Source organism: Mauremys mutica, chromosome 8, assembly GCF_020497125.1.
Source record: "Mauremys mutica isolate MM-2020 ecotype Southern chromosome 8, ASM2049712v1, whole genome shotgun sequence".
NCBI lineage: Eukaryota > Metazoa > Chordata > Testudines > Geoemydidae > Mauremys > Mauremys mutica.
Window position 1 is genome coordinate 812,224 of NC_059079.1, and position 22,536 is coordinate 834,759.

At 56.8% G+C, this 22,536-nt stretch overlaps 1 long non-coding RNA gene across 2 annotated transcripts; it reads left to right on the forward strand.

Moving 5' to 3' along the window:
* The first annotated feature begins 1,744 nt into the window (after window positions 1–1,744).
* On the forward strand, window positions 1,745–17,214 carry LOC123376583. 2 transcript variants are annotated; one of them, XR_006581837.1, is made up of 3 exons: window positions 1,745–1,836; window positions 11,676–11,822; window positions 16,525–17,214. It is a non-coding gene; the product is annotated as an uncharacterized LOC123376583 (long non-coding RNA). The 2 variants fall into 2 exon arrangements; XR_006581836.1 differs by having other exon boundaries at window positions 1,758–1,886.
* Window positions 17,215–22,536: the final 5,322 nt, after the last annotated feature.

A 22,536-nucleotide genomic window follows, 5' to 3' on the forward strand; every position in this document is an offset into this window, starting at 1 on the left:
TCCGTGCTTGGGGTGGTAAAATCCCTAGAGCTGCCCCTGGCAGATTATTCCACTGCTATTGCAGGGCTTTTGCGCCTTCCACTGAAGCAGCTGGTGCTGGCCTCTGCCTGAGGCAGGTTTCTGGGTTTGGAGGCCTCAGGTGGCATAATGCTGCGGTTTGTATGCAGATGCAGCCTGGGGTCTTTTCTGCCCTCCAGCCAGGTAACCCTGTGCTGGGGTGTTTGGGTCAACACTGACTCAGGGAGTGAGTGCGCCCTGCCCCACACCTGCAGCACAGCAAGACACTGAGCACCCCTTAGCGAGTCCCATCCAAGTACTGATTAGACACAACCAGGTCTGGCCCTGCCTGGCTTATAAGAACAACTCACCTCCCACCCTAAGGCAGCATTCGATGCTTTCCTGCCTGCAGCTCACCTGCCACCTCCCCTTGGTTTCAGCAGTCGGCAGCCGCCAGCCAGACCCACACCCAGGTAGCGGAACGCCAGGTGCACTGGATTCTGGAGGAAGGGTGCAACAAGCCCACGGTTGTGTCAGGAAAGCCACCCACGTCCTCAGCTGAAAAGTGTCCCATTGTTTCTGTTAACGAATCCCTCCTGCCTCTACCATGCTCGCTGCCCGCACTCCAGCCAGGCTGTGAGATCCTGGGGGCCCACTGGTGCCTTGCAAGAAACACCTGCTGCTTCTGCTGGCTCCCAGCTGTGGTGTCCTCACGTCGCTGGCGTCCCACCAGGTGGTGAGAGGAAACCACGTGGCCATGAACACCACAGCCCAGGCCCACGCTGCGGCAGCGCCAAACCTGTCAGGCATGTTCCAAACTCTCCACAGGGGGAGAGACGGACAGGGGGTGCAGGCAGGGGCGGCTCTAGCCATTTCGCCACCCCAAGCACGGCGGCACGCCGCGGGGTGTGCTTTGCCGGTCCCGTGGCTCCGGTGGATCTCCCGCAGACGTGCCTGCGGATGGTCCACCAAACCCACGGGACCAGCGGACCCTCCGCAGGCACGTCTGCAGGAGGTCCACCGGAGCCGCCTGCCACCCTCCCGGCGACCGGCAGAGCGCCCCCTGCAGCATGCCGCCCCAAGCACGCGCTTGGGGTGCTGGGGACTGGAGCCGCCCCTGGGTGCAGGAAATGGATGCCACGGCCAAGCAATGGGATGGGGGGAGCAACTTGTTGGTCACAGGTTTGTTTGGCTGTCGTCAACACACTCAATTCTCCCCACTCCCTACCACCCTCCTGCTTTTCTCCCACTCCAGTCCCAGAGGCCTGGCATACCTCCCCAGCCCCCTCCTCCAGGCAGGGGGGCAGTTCACTCTGGAGCTGAAAGAGATAAGCAGAGGGCTTGTCAGAGCAGGAGTCAGGCCTAGTGGTTGTAGCAGAAGGTCTGAGCCAGAGTCCCAATGCCAGAGCCAAGAGTCAAGACAGAGTCAGAACCAGGAGCCTTGGCCGCGGGTCCTGGCAAGAGCAAGGCTGGGACAGGACCAGACCAAGGGCAGGGTCCAGGCTGGGGCAGGGCAGAAGCTCATGTCCAGCTCATTAGGCCAGGAGGGATTGGAGAGCCACTAGCCTGGGGAATTCAGCACCCCAGCTGCTCCTCGCTGGCACCCCAGCACCAGCCCGGGGCCTGGCTGGAGAAGGGCTGTCCTCCTCCAGGTCAGCTCCACCCGTATCCCGCAGTGACATCACAACCCTGGGCTCAGGGCATCTGCTGGTGACTATGGCAACGACTATGATGTCACAAGCGCAGAGTTGAGGAGCCGGGGAAGGAGCCGCCCGGAGAGCTGGGTGGTAACCATCTCAGAGCAGCCGTGGGACAGGGCCGGGCTTGGCCTCCCTGGAGGTGAAATGTCTGCCCCATTTGATGCCATGGAATGATTCCAGGGCCAAGAGGTCAGCACTGGAGACAGGAGTAGGAGTCACTCAGCTCCCCGGGGACTGACAGGAAATGCTGGGTTTATTCGCAGCAAAGAGGGACTTGGAGGGACTCAAATTAATAACACAAACCTTAATTTAAAATTCTGTTAGGCCATCAATTACTGCCCACGTGTCTGGGCACTCTGCCGGCAGCATGCAAGGGCCAGTTGTGATAAATGGTTTTATCGGGATTTCATAAGGGCTGAATTATTTGCAGATAGGAAATTTTCTGATATTAATTACAATTTTGTAACAAGCTAACAGTTACCAGCATTTCCTCTCTCAGCTGGACTGAGATCCAGTCCCGCTCCCTTCTCCAAAGGAACCCTGCATGCAGCAGCGAGCGACGCTGCTAGAATCTGCCTGCCTACAGCGAAACCGCGTGGTCTAATGGATAGGACAATGGCCTGGGCCTGGGACACAGGAAACGTGGGCTTTACGCCTGTCTCCATTGCTGACCTGCTATCCGACCTTGAACAGTCACTTTCCCTGCTCTGTGCCTGAGTTTCCCCTCCCACCTTTGGTCTGTCTCCATTGTAAGCTTTTGGGGCAGGGACTGTCGCTCACTGGGTGTCGGTGCAGCGCCTGGTACGGTTATTATGAGTTGTACTGTGGTAGCACCCAGGAGCACCAGTCCTGGACCAGGACTCCAGTGTGCTAGGCACTGTCTAAACAGAACAAAAAGGCACTCGTGCCGCAGAACATTTACAGTCCTGGGCCCGCTGATCTGACACCAAACAGCCATAACTCGGTCTGACTGTGTCTAGCTGCGCCCTTGGCTCCCTCGAGCTGGGAATTTCACCAGCACAGATGGTGGGGGGCGAACAGTGCCATGCTGCAACATGCACTGACACCCATCACCCAGTGTAAAGCCGGGTGTGAGCGCCAATGACCTGCACGAGGGGCATGCATCATACCACGGCCCCAGTGTGCACAAGAGCTAAGTGGAAGGGGTGACAGGCCGGGAGAGGTTTCCCCTCGCAGGACAGGTTGGGCTGCAGCAGACTTGACCTGCGAAAGATCTGGAAGATGCTTTTGAGCCTTTAATCTCCTGTGAAGAGCAGGAAGAGGAGCAGTGTGGGCAGGAAGCGCTAATCACCTGGAGCCTGCTGGCCAGCACAGATAAATAAATGATGCAGGAAAGCCCAGTGCTGAGTTAGTGCTGCTGTCGGCCACTCAGTGAAGTGGGGTTTCCTGGCCCAGCTCCAGTCAATTTCATTTTTGCAGAGGTGTGGTGTCCTCTCCCCTACCCTCAGCTGAGCAGCCCCAGGCCCATCAAAGTGAGGCTCGCAGCTGGGGAATGTAAGAGAGACTCAGCGCACAGGGCTCCAGCCAGGACTGACTCTGCTGCACACCTGCTCTTTGATCAGCCAGCGAAGCAGAGGGGTGGGGAGCAGCTGGCAGGCCGTCCTGTCCACAGTAATCAGTCCGAGACTTGCCTGGGTGGGGAAGGGGGCTGGATTTATCCCTGGGGTTGCAATGAAGCAAGTCCTGAGATGTCGATTCAGATCTGGAGGGTCCTTCCAGCAGGGCCCGGAGCTCTGGCCCTGACAAGCATTGACCCTGCTCATTGCCACCAGGGGCCGGCGTGGCTAGCAGTCAGGTCTGTGGGAGCGGAGCGTACCGAGCAGTGCGCGCTGGCCCAGCAGGCTGAGCGTCAGCGAGCAAGGCAAGGCGCTAGCCAAGGAGCTGAGGCCCGGCTAGAGGTTGCCCTAGCACCAGCAGGGGATGTGTGGGGTGGCTGAGAGTTCAGTGGGGCTGGGCCTGTGTGCACTGGAACCAGGAGCTCTGCGTCAGAGCCCCAGGATTGAACACACTCAGGAAGGAAGCTCCCAGCACCAGGAGGGTTTCTGGAGACGGCCAGGAAGGGGTGGTCAGCCCCATGAATTCATTTCTGCGCTCCAGCCCAGCGCGGGACGAGTTGGAGGGGTCTGTTGTCATCCCTAATCCCAGGGCATTCTGCCCACGTCGCCCCAGGGAGCAGCACCTCTAACTCCAGCACAAAACGGAGCCTGATCCAAACACAGCCAGCCTCCTGCCACCACGGGCTGCAGCTCCCAGAGGCTTTTCCCGTGGCCTCTCGGCAGGGGCGGCTCCAGGCCCCAGCACGCCAAGCGCATGCTTGGGGCGGCATGCTGCAGGGGGCGCTCTGCCGGTCGCCGGGAGGGCAGCAGGCGGCTCCGATGGACCTCCCGCAGACGTGCCTGCGGAGGGTCCGCTGGTCCCGCGGCTTCGGTGGAGCATCCGCAGGCACGTCTGCGGGAGGTCACCCGGAGCTGCAGGACCGGCGACCGGCAGAGCGCCCCCCGCAGAGTGCCGCCATGCTTGGGGCGGCGAAATGGCTAGCGCCGCCCCTGCCTCTCGGTGCCGGAAGGAGGACACCCCCTTCCTTTCCCTTCCATCCCCTGCTGCAGGAGCCACTTTCCCAACTGAGCCACCTGCTGCTTGACTCCTTCCCAGCTGGGTCTCAGGGCTGGACAGACCCCGGCCTCCCGGCCCTGAAAGGAGCAGCCCAGCCTGTTACAGGGCCTTTCCATGCTGGTGGCCTGCTCTGAAAGCCCTATGCCCAGCTGCTAGCCGCAGACAGGGCCGGCTCTAGCCTTTTTGCCGCCCCAAGCAAAAAAAAAACCAAAACCTCTGCAGCAGCCGGAACAGCAAAGGGGGGGGGGGCGGAAACCAACCTTCCGCCCGGCTGGAGCAGCAGAGGGTGGGGGGGGGGGCAGGAATTCCAGGAAACCTGCCAGCCGGTTGGAGCAACGAAGGGGGGGAGGGGCATGAAACAAACCGCCCGGCCGGCCAGAGCGGCAAAGGGAAGAAAAAACAAAAAACCCAAAAGAAATAAAAATCCCTGCGGGGCGGCGGGAGCGCGGGTGCAGGGGGACTCCCAGCCCCGCAGCCCCCGGGCAGTGGTGTGCACACCCCAGCTAGCGGGGGGAGGGGGGAGAGAAGGGGGCGGCCAGGGCTCCTTAAGCAGGGCGCTCGCCGTGCGGCCCCTCCTGCCGCGCCGCCTGCCAGGAGGGCTCCGCGCCGCTCCGGGGGGCGGGCAGGGGAGGACGCGGGCTGCGTGCCGGGCTTGCTGCAGACCTGGCACCGCTCCCAGCAGCTCCCCTCCTCCGCGCCGCCGCCCCCTACAGGGCCGCAGGAGCAGCAAACCAAAAGAAAAAATCCTGCAGGGGCGGCGGAAGCAGCGAATCGCAAAAAAAAAAAAAAAAAAAAGGTTTGGGCGGAAGCCGCCCCTTGGAGTCTGCCGCCCCAAGCACCAGCTTGCTTGGCTGGTGCCTGGAGCCGGCCCTGGCCGCAGAGCTGGGGTATGCCTGACCCCTCCTTCCGTTCTGCAGGGAGGCTAAGGTCAGAAGGATCCCACCAGCCTAGGGTTGGCAACTTTCTAATGGCACAAACCGAACACCACTGCCCCGCCTCATGCCCGCCCTTTTCCCAAGGCCCCGCCCCTTCTCTGAGGCCCCGCCCCCACTCACTCCATCCCTCCGTCACTCGCTTTCCCCCACTCTCACTCACTTTCACTGGGCTGGGGTAGGGGGGGTTGGGTGTGGAAGAGGGTGAGGGCTCTGGGGTGGGGCCAGAAACGAGAGGTTCAGGGTGTGGGAGGGGGCTCCTGGCTGAGGCAGGGCTCCAGCTGGGGATGTGGTTGCTGGGTGGGGCCAGGGATGGTAGGTTTGGGGTGCAGGAAGGGGCTCTGAGCTGGAGCCAAGGGATTCAGAGTGCGGGAGCGGGCTCAGGGCTGGGGCAGGGGGATGGGGTGTGGGCTCCAGCTGGGGGCTCTGGTGTGGAGCTGGGGATGAGGAGTTTAGGGTGCACAAGGGGGCTCAGGGCTGGAGTTGGGGTGTGGGAGGGGTTGCGGGGTGCAGGCTCTGGGAGGGGATCGGGCTGGGGCAGGGGGTTGGGCTCTGGGAGGGAGTTAGGGTGTGCGCATACACAGGCCCAGGAAACAGCCTCCTTCACCCTGTAATTGACTCACATGTTGGGTTTCCATCCTGCAAAACAGGGCCCATGCTCATCCTTGGGGTAACTCCTGCAAATCACTCCCCCGCTCCAGAGTTACACCAGGGACGATCCCAGCCCTTTGTGTAGCAGGGCGGGGAGAGTGGCTACCTTCCCAAGGGGAAGGTGGAGTTCCAGAAGGGAATCCCCTCCCCGCTATGCCGGCATCGCCCCCTCTAGCTGGGCCCTTTCAAGGGCCAGCCCCAGCCCCAGTGCAGCTGGAGTGGAATTCCCAGCACTGTAACAATGTTGGTTCTGGCAGGACCCAACCGAGAGTGCCAATTCAGGACAAATTGCTTAAAGCAGGGCAGTCACTGCCCAAGGCTGGGGTTTTTCCACCTCTAAGGCAAACCAAACCAGCCAGACAAAGAGGACTTTGGTCTCACCCCATTGGCTAACCACAAGTCATAAGCAATTCCCTTAGACACTCCAGTTTCCCAGTATCACCACCAGTGCCACTCGTTATGGGGATAAATGGTTTTGAAAACCAATACCCCAATAAAGGAAAAAGAGTTCTGCTGATCCCAAAGGACCAAGCCCCAGACCCAGGTCAATATACAAATCAGATCTTACCCACAAATCACACTGTTGCCAATCCTTTAGACTCTAAAAAGGAAAGGTTTATTCATAAAAGGAAAAAGATATAGATGAGAGCTAGAATTGCTTAAATGGAATCAATTACATACAGTAATGGCAAAGTTCTTAGTTCAGGCTTGTAGCCGGGATAGAATAAACTGCAGGTTTAAATTAAGTTTCTGGAACATCCCCCGCTGGGATGGGTCATTCAGTCCTTTGTGTAGAGCTTCCTTGTAGCAAAGTCCCTCCAGAGGTAAGAAGCAGGACTGAAGACAAGATGGAGATGAGGCATCAGCATTTTATAGTCTTTTCCAGGTGTAAGAACCTCTTTGTCCTTACTGTGGAAAATTACAGCAAAATGGAGTCTTGAGTCACGTGGGCAAGTCCCTGCACTTTGCTGAGTTACAAGGCGTATCTGCCTTCTCTCAATGGGTCAGTTGTATTAGCTGATGGTCCTTAATGGGCCATCAAGCAGGCTAGGCAGAGCTAACACCAACTTGTCTGGGGTGTCTCTCAGAAGCACAGCAGAAGTTTGAAGTACAGACAGTACAGAGCCAATATTCATAACTTCAACTACAAAATTGATACATGCACCCAGACAGCACAATCCTAACCAGCAACCCACAACCTTGTCTTAGACCCCAACTTTATAGGAGATTTGGTGCCACTACAGGACATTGGTTGCAACCATGTTCTATATGGTCCCAGTTCAAGTCAATAACGCGACACAGCCCCAGTGCAGCTGGAGTGGGATTCCCAGGTGTCAGGGGTACGTCCCTCCCTGCCTTATGAGAATGAGCACCTGTGGCTCGGAGGAGGCGGAGAAAAAAAGGGGGAACTGCACCCTGGGCAAATCAGCAATGAGGCGACTACAGAAAATCCAGGCTTCCACTTCAAAAGCCGGTTGGCTTCATCCTTGAGAGTGGCAGGGTCTTCTGCAGTCATCACAGAGCAGATTTTCACTTTACAAGGTCAGGAAACGTCTGTGGTCGGCCTGATGAATCGGCCTCACAGCCACATGCATGGGAGGGACTGAAGCACACACAATATTCAGTGCAAATAAAATAAAGAGCAATTTCTGGAGGCCCAGAGCAAAGTCTCCCAACCAGCACCTGGGCAGTTAGACAGATTTCTGGTCCCCCTGTATAGGCGCTGACTCTGGGGCTGGAGCATCCACAGAAAAAAAATAGTGGTTTCATGAGGTACTCCAGCATATGGAGGAGGAGTCAGCTAAGATTGGTCTCCATGTTTCATGCTCAAAGACAAAACTGCAAAATCTAGGACCAGGTCCTCCCGTGACTCCAATCTCTCTGAACAACGAAACTGTCAAATAGTTTCCAGCTTTTGCTATCTGGGTTCTATACTTACCAGCTCCTCCAATTCTCACACGGAGGTTCTCTATCAGATTGGCATCGCAGCATCTGCCATGAGCCGTTTACAATGGAGATGGAATCAACATCATCTTAGTATGACAACCAAGTTCAGGATTTATTCGAGCCGTATCCTTCCCGTACTGTTTTACGGCTGTGAAACATGGACACTACGCCGCTCAGACTGAATAAAGCTGGAGGCTTTCCACGCAAAATGTCAACATCATATATTGGACATAAAGTGGAATGACTTCATCTGTAATGCAGATGTCTATGGTTACTCGAGTCTACAGTCTACTGGGGCCATTGTCCGCAAGTGGCATCTTACACTTTTCGGACATGTTGCAAGGATGCCACAAGACATTCCAGCGAACACAGTTCTCCGGGTGGCTTGTAACATCCGGGATAAAATCCCACCAACCGAGGGGTGGAGGCGACCCACAGCAGACCCCCCTATGACATGGGTTCATCAAGTCTGTTCCGATGTTGGACTCTCAGGCCGACAAGCCTTTGTGGTTGCACAAGAATGGACCAAATGGCAAATGATCACTACGGCCGACTGTCTGGTTAAGCACTGAAGAAGAAAAAAGTTCCCACCAGCAGCCCTGCAGCTCAGCGCCTCCCACCCCAGCGCGTCCCACCCGCCAGCAGCCCCACAAATCAGCTCCTCCCCCTCCCTCCCAGCACCTCCCACCCACCGTGTTCAGCTGTTCATCAGCATGCAGGAGGCGCTGTGGGGAGGAGCAAGACAAGAAGAGGCGGGGCGGGGTGGGGACTTGGACGAAAGGGTGGAGTGGGGAAGGGGTCTGGGGTGGAACAGAGGTCGAGCACCCCCTGGGCTCTGAATAAGTCAGCGCCTATGGCCCCCTGTACGTATCCTCACCCGAGAGTCTGACTTTGGATGCACCTTTACAATTAGCATTCTTAACAGCAAAAGGAGCTTTGTTTTAGGCCAACAAGTTCCTATATCTACAGTCAACCACCACCTCTCTGTGCAAGAGATGAACCTGAGGAACCCACCCGCCTATCCTCCTCCCACTCTGACTTCGCCAGCTCCGATAAGATCTCGACTCCTTGCCCTCCTCAACCTCTGCCATAACATCTGATGGGAAGGTCTTTCAGTGCACAGGGCTGCAGGAACTCAAGTACCAGGGGAGCATTAGCACTGCTGGGTCTACTGGCCCTGGATGGTACTTGCAAGAGTTCTGAAAGAACTCAAGTATGAAGTGGCAGAACAGGTAGCAAAAAAATATGCAAACTCTCATTGAAAAGAGCTACTCTACCTGAGATGGAGGGTAGGAAATGTTGTACCTGTATTTTAAAGAGGCTTTGGGATAATCTGGGGAAATGGAGACCAGTCAGCCTTACATCTGTTCCTGGGAAATTGGAGGTTAGAACAATAATTAAAAATGGAATAATAAACATCTGGAAGATCAGAATATGCCAGGCTATAACTATCATGGATTCTGCCAAAAAAAATCATGTCTCACTGATCTATTAGAATTCTTCACACATATCCATAAATGGGTGGATAAAGAAAAACCAGCTGACATAGTTTATTTATTTATTTATTTATTTGACAAAGGCCTTTTGACAAGTTCCTGCTCGACAGGCTACTAAGGAGCTAAGTCACCAAGGGGATGAGAGGCAAAGTATTATTATGACGCAGAAACTGCCCCAAAAGGCAGAAAACAAAGAGTTGGAGTCATTGGTCAATTCTCCTCCTGGATGAAGGTGAACAGCAGGGTCCTCAAGGGTCCTACTAGGTCACACGCTTCATATATTTATTAATTCTTTGAAAAGGTGAGCAGTGAGGGGCAAAATTTTCAGGTGAGCCAGTTATTTAGGTTAGTTAGGACCAGGACCAGAGAGGGTTGTGAGGAACTCCAGAGAACAAGGCAGAGAATGGGCATCATGACAAATGAAATCCAGGCCTGACAAAGTAAAGTCATGCACATTGGATGGAAAAACAAACGCCTTGGACACCTGAGAGGGCTCTAAATGAATTGCAACAGCTCAGAGGGGGCCTGGGTGTCACTGCAGACAGCTCAAGGGAGACCTCTGCTCAACGTGCAGCTGCAGGCAAAAAGGCAAATGTGATGTTAGATGGCATCAGGAACAGGACGGGAATAACAGAGAATATTTACACAGCTTGTTGGACGCTGGGTGCAGCACTGCTCTCTGCATCTCACAGAGGATAGCGCAGAACTAGGGGGGGCTCAGCACAGAGCACCAGGAATGATCCCAAGGCTGGAAAATTCTCTTAGGAAGAGAGATTGAAATGACTGGGATTGTTACCTGGGAAAGGAGATGAAGAAGAGGGGACAAGATAAACATCTGTAAAATCATGGCTGGTCTAGAGAAGGGAGAGCAGGCACTACAGTGCACTGTGTCCCACGGTACAAGGACAAAGAGTTAAATGAAAAGATGGCAAATTCAGAACTGATCAATAGAAATATTACCACACCAAACGTGTACTTGGACTGGGGAACTCATTGCCATAGGATGCTGTAGAAGCCAGAAAACGCAGCAAGATTCCAAAAGGAACTGGACACGTGTCTGGCTAACAATACCCAGCGTTCTCACTGTTAACAAATATTGGACAAATATTTAACCTCATGATTTAAGCCAATCCCGGACTAAAGGGCTCAGAGTGGGACTTAACAAGAGGACAGATTATCCCACATCTGCTTCTGGGAGGATCTTACCACCTTCTCCTGCAGCATCTGGTGCTGGCCACTGGACTAGATGGACACTGGTCTGATCCAGTCGGTGATGCCTACATTCCTAGGACCCCTTTGTAATGCTGCCTGCAGGGACTCTAGAGCGCGGGTACCAGCCTCGGGGCACTGGTAGGAACCAGAGCACAAACCCCAAACCGGCTGTGAGCTCTGTACTTGGATTTCACCAACCAATTATGGAGTGTGAACTGCCCAGGCGGGCCCTATAACAGCCTCACCATGGAGTCACTGACAGGCCTCTGATGCAGCGCCTGGCAGATGTAAATAGGAGGGACGGAGGAGCCGCGTATCACCCCCACTCCCATAGCAAACGGAAGAGCCCAGAATCACAGGCCCTAGAGAGAGCCCGAGAGGCTGCGCTAGATCAGGCAGTGCTGGCAGGTCTGTGTGGTGGGGTGCAGGGTGGAGGGTGCTTTGAGTCTTGCTCTGCTATAATAACCTGGCAGAAATGGGATGTTTCTCTATCTGCCCAGCTCCACGCCCCTCTGCCCCTCTACTCACGCCTCTGTCCTGCTCCGAAACATTACTGGGAATCCAACAGGAGGCTCCCTTTCCCCCAGCCCAAACCTGGGCTCCATCTGTCCCCTCCAGACCATCGGTCACGTCAACTCACGGATGGAAGGGACCGTAAGGCAGCCCCTCCTGGGGTGGGGTGCCCTCCTCTGACAGGCTGCAGCACAACAGGTGTGTCTGCCTCAGTTTCCCTTCCAGTGGTTCCCAGAAATAGTCCACCAAGGTTTTCCAAGTATGTAGAGCCCGCATGGGGTTAATATGGAAAACCCCATCTACATACAGCACAACCATTGTCCAGACTTCCCCGGCACACTACAGTCTGTCTTCACCTCCCAAGAGCCTGTCCATGCACCAAGCATTTCTCACCACGCTCATCTCCCAGGTATCCCTCTAGCGCCTGGCACTACACCTTGCCGCTGCCTCCTGCCCCCTCTGCCCTGCTGGCTTTAGCTCTCCTGCTCAGAGAACCTGTCTGCTGCCCTCCGTCTTCAGCCCGCTCCCACCTTCTCTGGCCGTGGCAGGCCAGCCCCTCCGCTGCCTTCCTGACAATTCCTTTCTCTTTCCAGGGAGGGCCTGCAGTGTCCGGCAGAGAGCCCAGCGCACCGTACATCACAGAATAAAGGGACACAGCACTGGCAGCAGCCCAGTCCAGGGCTGGGGAGGTTTAATGAGGCCGCCTGGCTCCATGGAGAATGAGAGGAACAGCATCACTAGTAAGAGATTCCTGGCCTGGCCTGCTGCACCAGGGGCTCGACTCCACGGGACTCAGCGACAGGCCCTGGACCAGTGCAAGGAAGTGGCACTGCCAGTGGGAGGAGCAGTGTGTGAAAGAAAACCTCTGGGGGCTTTGGGGGAGCCCCAGGCATTGCCCTGTCCAGGGGCCTGGGCCTCCCAAGCAGAGGCAGAGACAGAGACAGAGACACCCAAACCATGGCCGGCTGGCTCTCCTTTGTGCTTCTCCCCTGCCTCCCTGATCCTGGCCTGGCAGGCTGGCACGGGCTGTGCGGTGAAGCCCCTGGGTCACACAGCCACAGGCAGGGCTGAGACAAGAAGCACAGGGGCCCGGCTGCAGGCACATGCCCAGGCCCCTGCTGTGCAGTAGGGAGCAGCCCCGGCAGGTGTGTCCATGGCTTGCAGGGGCAGGGCACTGATAAGCCATGAGAAATGTAAACAGCCTCTGCACTGAGGCATCCCAAGCATCTGAAGCAGCGAGTGAGGCCTCGGGAGCGAATTCCTGCCATTGTGTCTGTGCTGACGGGAGAGCCCCAGGGCCCCGAAGGGCAGGGGAACCTCTCCAGGCGGCCGTGGGAATGCTGGTGGCAGCCAGCGTGCCTGGCGCTGAGTGGGGCAGGGGCCTATCAGCAGGCGACGACGACAGGGCAGGCATAGCAGGCTCCCAGGTGCTGGAGGGACGTTCCCATGCAAGGGGCAGTGAAATGGGCACGTAGCTTCTCTGCTGCTCTTCTGTTTTCATTCTCACCCCGTCCGAGCCTGTGCCAAGCTGCCCAGCCCTTTCCCCCTCTCCCTCTGCCAGCATCTCTCCCGGTACCTCCGGCACCTGCCACCTTCAGCTGGGGGATCCCTGGGGAGGTTCTGACAGCACACGGTGTGGTGCTGAGTGCCAACAGGCACTGGTTCGAGGCGGTGGGTGAACCTGCTGTTGGAGGAGGCCAGCCAGACCCCGGTCCCTCCTCCTCTGCCCGAGGCCTCGCCTCCCTCCCCTGCCGGAGCCTGGAGCACACCCCCCACGGCCGCTGGCCCCGTCGCACACTCCCAGCCCCAGTGCTGGGCAGGGGGCATAGCCGGAGCCCCCCCAGTGCCAGACAAACAGGTGGCTCGGCGTGTCCCCAGCCCCCCTAGCCCTGGGCCTTGTGCGCACCAGCCCCAGGTGCCTGCCCCAGCCTCTCGGCCACGGAAGAGCGGGAAGGCAACTGGAAGCAGGAAGCAGGGCCTGGGGGTGGGGGGTGGGCGAGGCCATGCCAGGCTGCTTGGGGAGGCACAGCCTTTCCCAGACTATGCTACCCCCTGCCCACGGTTGATCCTCCTCCTCCTCAGGCCGTTCTTGTCAGACAGAGCGTCTGTTACGGGATTGCGGGAGCGCGGTCAGGGGTTGTTCAGCACTGATTTCAGGAACAAGGGGCCGGAACGTCAGCACTGAAGGACCCTTTGAAGAGGCAGCCAGAGCCTGCAGCGTAGCATGAAACAGGCCTGTGGGCACGGCCCGCAGAGGATGGGTTCTCCCCCGCAGGCTTTTCATTGGTTTTGGAGGGTTTGGTGTCCCCTCCTTGCTAGTCAGAATTCACAGCTGTTCATGGAACCGATTGGCTCTGCCATGATGGCGCTACACAGAGGCAGCTGCTCCAGCACCCCAGTCTGTACTGGACACTGGGAGCAGGGCCTGTGCTCAGACACAGCCTGCTCCCCTGGGGTCTGGGTTTAATAACACAGAAAAGAACAATACAGGAAAATAAATTCCACCTCAGTGTGACAGTTTCCCCCCGGGCGCCACCTGGAACCGAGGTACCACTGAGCCCTCTGACCCACCAGCCTGAGCTCCCTCCCACCCTGTGCTGCTGTGGCACACTGCAAAGCCCTCCAGCCTGCACTTTCACCAGCATTCACACAGGTCGGGACACACCCAGCTGCAGTTACACTCGGGCTCTTGAACCACCAGCCTAGGTCCCAGAGCAGAACCATCCTGCCCTGGCCAAATCTGGCCAGTCTATGGGTTTAATACCCGGTCTGCCATTCCCTCAATGTGAAGAGGACAGTGCACACTTGTGGTAACCAAACAGATTTTCCCCAGACACCTTAGTCAAACACACACTGGTTTGGGTTAAAACATAAAATAAGTTTATTAACTACAAAAAGATAGATTTGAAGTGATAAGTGATAAACAGATCAAAGCAGATTACCTAGTAAACAAAAATGCAAGCTGAGCTTAACATACTAGATAGGTAGGAGATGAATTAGCAAATTCTCACCCTGAGTGATAAACAGGCTGGCAGATTCTTAAGCCACAAGCTGCCTTTGCTTTGCAGCCTGGGTTTCCCCAGGTTTTCATACACAGGCTAGAAATCCCTTTAGCCTGGGACCATCCCCAGTTCAGTCATTGCTCCTCAGGTATTTCCAGGTGTGTTGTTGTGGGGAGAGTGAGGTCCCATCATGTAATTTTCCCCCTTTTATAATCATAGAATATCCAGGCTGGAAGGGACTTCAGGAGGTCATTTAGTCCAACCTGCTGCTCAAAGCAGGACCAATCCCCAGACAGATTTTTACCCCGGGTCCCTAGATGGTGTCCTCAAGGATTGAACTCACAACCCTGAATTTAGCAGGCCAATGCTCAAACCACTGAGCTATCCCTCCCACTAAATAAAGGTGGGAAGCTCTTTTGCTGTGACCTGGGTCAGACAGCTCCCACTATGTAGTGCTAGCTCTGAGAGGTTTCTATTGTACACAGTTCCTGGGGTAATCCTGGTGCTTGTGTGCATTTCCTCAATAAGCCATTAACATTGTTTGGCCTTTTTACTGTTGTACCTGAAACGCTGCTTGTGGGTGTTTTCAACCTCACAACACAACACATACATAGCCAAACTTCACAACTTCACATACAACGGTAGCACATACAATCCAATGAGATATTAATGTCTAGCAGATCCAGACTTTTAGAATATTACCTCACAAGGCACACTTTGTGCAAAACATATCCTAATTACATGTTAGTGGTGAATAAGGGTGTCACACTCAGACCTTCCCCCAGGCTGGGCTGCTCCCAGGGCTCCTCCCTCAGGCTTGCTCAGCCCACACCCTCTCTGCCCTCCCGCATGTCCAGGTGGGGTAAGGAGCCACCTGCCTCAATGAGTCAGCAGCACCCACTTAACCTTTTCCCAGCTGACTAGGAGGGGTGTTTCAGGCAGGCTGCTCCAGCACCCTCTGAAAGGGCTCTAATAGCCAGCAGAGCTTTGCGGCAGAGCACAGCAGCCTCCCTCGACGAGGCAAGGCAAATGGCAGCATGCCCCCTGCAGCCGACCTGCACACCAAGCTCCCCAACCCTGCACTTGTCTGAGGCCACCTGCACGGTTGGTGGTGCCCTGGGTCGGGAGCATTAACCCTTCACCTCCCTGGCCAACATCACGTGTGGGGCCAGGAAAGAGAGCTCAGCCTCTGGCCAGCACTCCTGTGGAGCTCACCTCCTCATCGCTCCAACTGGCCACATTAACAGCTGCCCAGAGGCATCAGACAGACAGAGGGCCACCCGCAGGGCAGGGGCCCAGCCATCCTGCCGACGGCTAATCATCCCCATTTCAACTGGCCAGACTCGGGAGTGCCGGTTGCTAGGTTACAGCCTGGGGACAGGGGCTCAAAGCCTGGACCTGGTCAAACCAGAACAAGAGCGTGGTGGTTTCAGCCGATTGGGCTTGATGCAGGGCCGCCCGGGGGGGGCAAGAGGGGCAATTTGCCCCAGGCCCCGAGCCCCACAGGGGCCCCCACCAGAGTTTTTCGGGGCCCCTGGAGCAGGGTCCCTCACTTGCTCCGGGGTGCCCAGCAAACTCTTGCGGGGCCGGGCGCAGGAGCTTCTGCCGCTCCCGGTCTTCGCCGGCGGCGGGTCCTTCCGCTCCGGGGTGGAAGGACCCCCCCGCTGGCGAATTACCGCCAAAGACGGAGCGGGACCTGCCGCCGAAGTTCAGCCCGGTCTTCAGCGGTAATTCGGCGGCGGGGGGCCCTTCCGTTCCGGGACCCACCGCCAAAGTGCCCCAAAGACCCGCGGCGGGGCCCCCCTCCGCTGAATTACCGCCAAAGACCGGGCTGCGCTTCGGCGGCGGGTCCCGCTTCGGCGGTAATTCAGCGGCGGGGGGGCCCCCGCCGCGGGTCTTCGGGGCACTTCAGCGGCGGGTCCAGGAACGGAAGGGCCCCCCGCCGCCGAAGACCCCGGGCCCCCGGAATCCTCTGGGCGGCCCTGGCTTGATGACAACCCCCCGCCCTACAGTTCACCCCAGAAGAGCCCCAGAGAACCGGAAGGGGGCTGAGGCTTGGGCCTGGGGCCTGGTGGCTCCGTGGAACTGTAAAACACGCCGCCTGCATGTAGCGCATGCACAAAATAACCCAGAACACGGCTCTCTGCTGAAGGAGCCGGTTGATATGGCAACCCTGTGCAGGAGCCCAAGCTCTCGGCTCGCGTTCACGTGCCGTTGTGCCCCAGCCGCGTCACAGCTGCCTGGGCAGAGTGGGGAGCTCCCCTGATAGTTCGGGGGGAGTGCCATAAAGCAGGACCTGCATAAACAGCTCTCTGGAGCAGAGGAGGTGTTTTTCCATCTGCTAATCAGGCCAGGCCCCTGTGCAGAGCAGCCAGAAGGAGGTGGGAACTCGCAGGCGGTGTCTGTCCCTTGCAGTACTGACTGGCCTCTGTTTTGCTAGTTTCAGAGGAAAGTCAGAGTGAAGCAAAACCCCCTCACAGCTCCTGTGAATCTGAAATCCTAGAGCTGCTGGGCTGGCAGCAGTGCCCAGACCACGAAGCTTTACACACGTCTGCAGCACAGACGCTTCGGGGGTTTGGAGGGAAGGCCTGACTTTTCCGTTCTGCACGAGCTGCCAGCGGCTTATAGATCACTCTGGGAGCCAGCGTGGAGGGACCAAGCACAACTGTTTTGGAACATTCACAACTTGTTAAAAAAAACAACCAGCGAACATCAGGCAACGTAGCGCTGGGGCGCAGCCCGTGAAATCCAGGCACACGCTGCTGAGAAGGGAAGATTTGCTATTTTGGCAGGAGGACACGCAGATGTAGAGGGGAACACTGGTGTTGGGATTGCCAGGAAGTACCAGTTCGCATTGGCCTGCAAAGAACGGGCCTTTTGCATGTAACCACAGATGTCCCACGTGGCTGGGCCGAGCTGCCTGGAGCTGACACTTTATCTTTCATAAGATAAAGGCTCCATGGCCTTGGGGTGTCACATACGCTACCTCCTCAGGAATCAGAAACAGGGATTGTTCCTGCAGGTGTGACCTTGTGCCTGTGAAAAGCCCACAGCTTATGCTCCAGGCTGCTCCAGGCCCGTTCAGCCAGCTCTGGCAGCACCCGCCCCAGTAGTTTGTAGCCTGGAAGGAAGCAGGGAGGGAGAAGAAGGGGGAGGGGAGAGCTGGCGAAGGCAGCTTCATAACAGACTCTCAATCATTTGCTTTTTAAAAGCTGCATTTGCACTCAATTCGGAGTCTCTGGTGGCTGCAGACTCCAGCTCTTTAAAATCAAATGGTGCTTAAAATTAATTCTCTTCGCTGATGAAAGAATTTTGATTGATGAATTACATTTCTCTGCATTTCTAAATGAACGGGGGCCCGGGAGTCTCTCCACAGTCTCACACCCATCCCTCAACTCCTACACGGTGACCTCATGGCTGTCCCCATGGAAACACACTATGACATCAGAGTGACGGGGGGAGGGGAGAGGAAAGTCCCGGGGGCGGGGGGTACAGGAATTTGTTTCAGAGAAGGAGGAACCGTTCTCGTTAGTGGCTGCCTGAGAGGAGTGGGGAGTCCTTCCTGCACAGGGCTTCAAGGGCTGGGACTCACCTCCCTCCGCCGCCTCCCTTCACTGCACAGGGAGCTCCTCAGCTGGGGCTCAGGTGGCAGCTGCTCCGGCCCCATCACAGCCGGGTGACGAGTGAGGAAACTGCTCGTGGACATTCGGGGGCATCAGAAAAGGGATTTGGGGTGTTCACCCCCCGCCCCCGCTCGCCAGCACTCCCCCAGGCCTGTACCAAATCCACTGAACCCTAGGCAAGGCCCTGGCTGGAGCCCCAGCACCTTAGCGGTTACACGAGCGGGACAGGGTGCTGGCTGCCCCTGGCCACACGTAATTCAGTGCCTGACTCTGGCCACCACCGTACAATCGCCCATTTCCCCAGCAGTCAGGCCACTCTGGAATGGCCCAGGAGAGTCTCAAGGAGGCCACCGTGACGCCACATCCACTCCCAGCCTGCCCTGAGGAAGTCACGGGCCCAGAGGTGGGGTGCTGCCCTGCCACTCTGTCTCCACTGCACATTCCCAGTTCCAGCACAGGTGCCACCATGTGACTCAGGAACCGGGAGTACTTTAGCTGTAACAAGCATCAGTTAGCGCAGGGAACAGCGTGTGCTCGGTGTGATCGACCCCCAGGAGTGCTGGGGAGAGCATGTTTCCTAGCCCCCTTCCTCAGACGTTGGTCCGGGAGGGAGTTAAGGCCCCAGTCCCACAGCAGGGCTCCATGGGCTGTGGTCCCGAGAGCTCTCTCCAGCATGCAGCATTTGCCAGAGAAGAGCAAATAATGAAACACCCTCTGGCTGCACCTCAGGCTCTGGGCTGGATGCAGGAATTGCTGGGGAGGGTCCCTGGCTGGGAACACACAGGATGGCCCCTCTCTCCTAAGTCTCATGACGTTTGCCATCTACCTTGTTCCCTGCAGGTAGCTTCCCCGGGGGCTCTCCTGCACGCATGCCCGGTGAGGAAGAGGGGAGGGGAGGGCCGAGGGGCCGCAGTCTGCTCCATCTCATGACAGGGAAGGGGGGTCTCTGGGCTCCTGGTACACTGCCAGCTAAGCCCTGCTCTCTGCTGGAGGAGTGGGGCAGTGCCCTTCTCCGCTGACAGCTCTGTCAGAGGGTCTCCATGGCCTCACACGCTGCTCTGTGCTGAAAGGTTTCCTCTGCTCAGCCAACTGCTCTTTACGAAGCTCTGGGGGCTGCAGACGCTCTGCCCCGGACGGACGGGGGAGGTTGTGATGGTTCTCACCCTGCTGGGACCTGGCACTCCTGGTTTGCTCCTTCCCCCTGCTGGGTTCTTTTTGCAGCGTGGCGACAGAGCTGGTGGCAGCAGGCTGAGAGGAACATGCTCCCCAAGGACATTACGCAGACACCGGGCCTGCGATTGATCCGGAGGCTGCTGAGCAAGGCACACACAGCAAACACACCCCTCCGTGGTCAGTGATGAGCTGCCAAAATCTTAACAACCGGTTCCCTATAAAAAGTTATTTAAGGGGGGGGAGGAGCGGGGGAGGGGCCAGGGCGGGGGGAGAGATCCTCGTGGGGCCGGGGGTCCCTGCAGGGCCTGGGCCAATTGCCCCACTTGCCCCCTCCCCTCCCCTCTGGCCAGCCCTAGAGCTTGCAGCAGCCCCGCCCCCACACCTTGCCGGGCCTAAAAAAGCGGCAGCAGGACGACTCCCGAGCTCAGCTGAGCTGCCCAGCTGGTGCCAGCGGCTGGCCATGCTGCAGCTGGGGGGCAGCGGGGGAGGGAGCCTCAGCCTCCCCAGCTGGCAATCCTGGGAGCAACAGGATCATCCGGCCCGCGGACCGGAGTTCTTTGCCCCACCCCCTGGCCCTTTAAAGGCCGGTTCTCCACGGAGGTCTAATTGAGAACCGGTGGGAACCGGCTCCAGCTCACCACTGTCTGCGGTTCACACACCGGTCAGCGGGGAAAGCCACCTGGCGGGCGCACTCAGACCAGGGGCACAGGGCCATGACCCCCCACTTTTCACCAGCCATAAAGAGTGAGCGACGGGGGGAGGGAGCAGAGAGGAGCGAGCGGGGGCAGGGTCTTGGCGGGGGGGGAAAGAGGCAGCATAGGGGGGCGGGGCCATGGTTCAGGCGCTGGTGGCCCCCCCACTTTTAGGGACTTTCTGCTGCTCCTGACTCACACAATGCCATAGGAATGCTTCCATTTTAAAGGCATGGCTCCTCCAGCTCCCAGCCCCTCCCCCAGCCCTGAAAAGCTCGCACTCAGCAGGAGGGCGCCACGCTGGCAAGGGGCACAGAGGGTCACCCCGTCCCTTCCGGCCCGGTGCTCCCCCAGCCAGCTCGGCTCCCCTCCCAGGATCGGCTCTGGGCACAGCACAGGGGAGGGCTGCCACGGTGAAAAAAGGACATTTCATGTATGGGACAAGGGTGCCTGGGCTGCCGCAGTCCGGGATGGCTGGGGAGGAGAGAGATTTCCCATGAATCGGAGAAAGGGGAGCGAAATGTGTACCTCGGCTGGCTGGTGCGTTGCCCCCCGCAGTGCCCCTGTTCGCACTCTCCTGAGCCCGGTGGGAGGTTACACAAGAGGTGGAGGCGCAGCCAGATCCAGATAGCGAGCAGGCGTTAGTAACAATTACCCATGGACGCCATGCCAGCCACAGCCTGCATCAGCTGAGCACCGTGCGAGACTAGGGAAGGGCGCCAGGATGCTATTACAAGCGCTGTTCTGTGCCAAGTTAATTGTTAATGGGTTATTGTCCCAAGCCTGCTCCACACGACGATTATTGAGAGCAGTGAGCTTTCCCCTGGGACAAAGCCATTCCCAGAACAGCCGCCCAGCACTCCACAGGAGGCGGACTCAGGCAATGCACAAGGAAACACCCTGCAGATGGGGAAAGAGCAGGGCAGGAGGGAAAACATAAGAACGATCATAGTAGGTCAGAGCAAAGGTCCATCTAGCCCAGTCTCCTGTCTGCCAACGGTGGCCAATGCCAGGTGCCCCACAGGCAATGAACAGAGCAGGGAATCATCAAGTGAGCCATCCCCTGTTGCTCATTCCCAGCTTCTGGCAAACAGAGACTCGGGACACCCGCCCTGCCCATCCTGGCTAACAGCCACTGATGGACCCTATCCTTCATGAATTTATCTAGTTCTTTTTTGAACCCTGTTAGTGTCTTGGCCTTCACAGCATCCTCTGGCAAGGAGTTCCACAGGTTGACTGTGTGTTGTGTGAAGAAATCCTTCCTTTTGTTTGTTTTAAGCCTGCTGCCTATTAATTTCATTTGGTTCCTGTGTTATGAGAAGGAGTAAATAACACTTCCTTATTTCCTTTCTCCACATGATTTTATATACCTATCATATCCCCACTTGGACGTCTTTTTTCCAACCTGAAAAGTCTCAGTCTTATCTCTTCTCATACGAAAGCTGTTCCTTACCCCTAATAATTTCTGTCGCCCTTTTCTGTACCTTTTCCAACTCCAATATATCATCTTTTTTGAGATGGGGCGATCACATCTGCACGCAGTATTCAAGGTGTGGATGTACCATGGATTTATATAAAGGAAATATGATATTTTCTGTCTTATGATCTATTCATGTCCTAACAGTTCCCAGCATTCTGTTCGCTTTTTGTCTGTCACTGCACATTGAGCATGTTTTCAGAGAAGTATCCACAATGACTCCAAGATCTTTCTTGAGTGGTAACAGCTAATTTAGACCCCATCATTGTACATGTTTGTTTTTTTCGGTGAGTTTAGTAAAAATGTAACAAGTTTTAATGATGGCTATTTATACTGGCAATAACTTGACATGAATAAAACAAGGGTTTAACTAATGTCTTATATGTTGTTGGTCCCAAGACACTTTTAAAAATTTGTCAGCTTGATAAAGTTTTCATTTTTAGAGGTTTGAGGTGATAAAGAAATTTGGTTTTCAAAATGTGTGAATGTTTGACTTGAGTCCCTTGTAGTATTGTACAGCCAAAGGAAAACCGGCAGAGCCGCCCGAGCCAGATGTGACAATAACTCCTCCCTCCCCACAGGATCTGTCCGTTCCTCCCTTGCACTCCCCTCCTTTGCTCCAGTGAGGCACTGAAAATTTGTTGTTTCAGAAAAGGTCAGCAGCGGGGCAGGGACGTGCCTCCCATGAGCCCCAGGGTGCGGCCGCTCCCTTTGAGAGCTGGCCTTGCCCAATTCCAGTTCCTGCAGCTGTGCAGTCCTGCCAGCGCTGGCCCCTGGTGCAGCCGAGAGAGATTCTGCAGGACCCGGGAAGGTGCCAAGGAGCTGAGCCTGATGTGAAATCAGGGAGATGCCTTTGAAACTGAGGGGGGAGATAAAAAGGAAGGGACTCGGACACAACACAGAGACTGGGCTTCCACCCAGCGAGCACACTCAAGGCCCCGGCTCCTGTTTGATAGTGTCCCCAAAGACTCACACAAAACTCTGTCATTTGGTTTTTGAACATCGGAGGATTTTCTCCCTAAATTTAAAGAGCCGCCCCTACGCTCTGCCTCCCAGAGAGCTGCTCCCGGCCTGCCAGCCAGGCCCAGCACTCTTTAGATGGTAATGGCTCTCCACTGTCCAGCCCGTGTCGATGTCACCGCCCTGGGGTTAAATCACTATTTGCATTATTCCTGGCACCTCCACCTTGGCCTCAGAGCGAGCAGCGCACGGTCAGGGCACAGAGCAGGTCAGCTGCGTGGCTTTGACTCACCATGGCGGGAGCAGGCTCCCGGGAGCAGCCAGCTCCTCCCTCTCCCCTTCCCAGCCAAAAGGGCAGTGGGACCCATCCCGATACCACGTCCCAGCACTACACCAGCCTATGGGCTGCAGCCCTCCCCACCCCAACTCCTGAAAGAGCCTAGAACCTGCACCTCCATTGCCTCCCACTCCTCTCTACTCTGGAGCCAGATATCAGCAGCCTTCCCTCTGCCCATGGCTTTGCCACA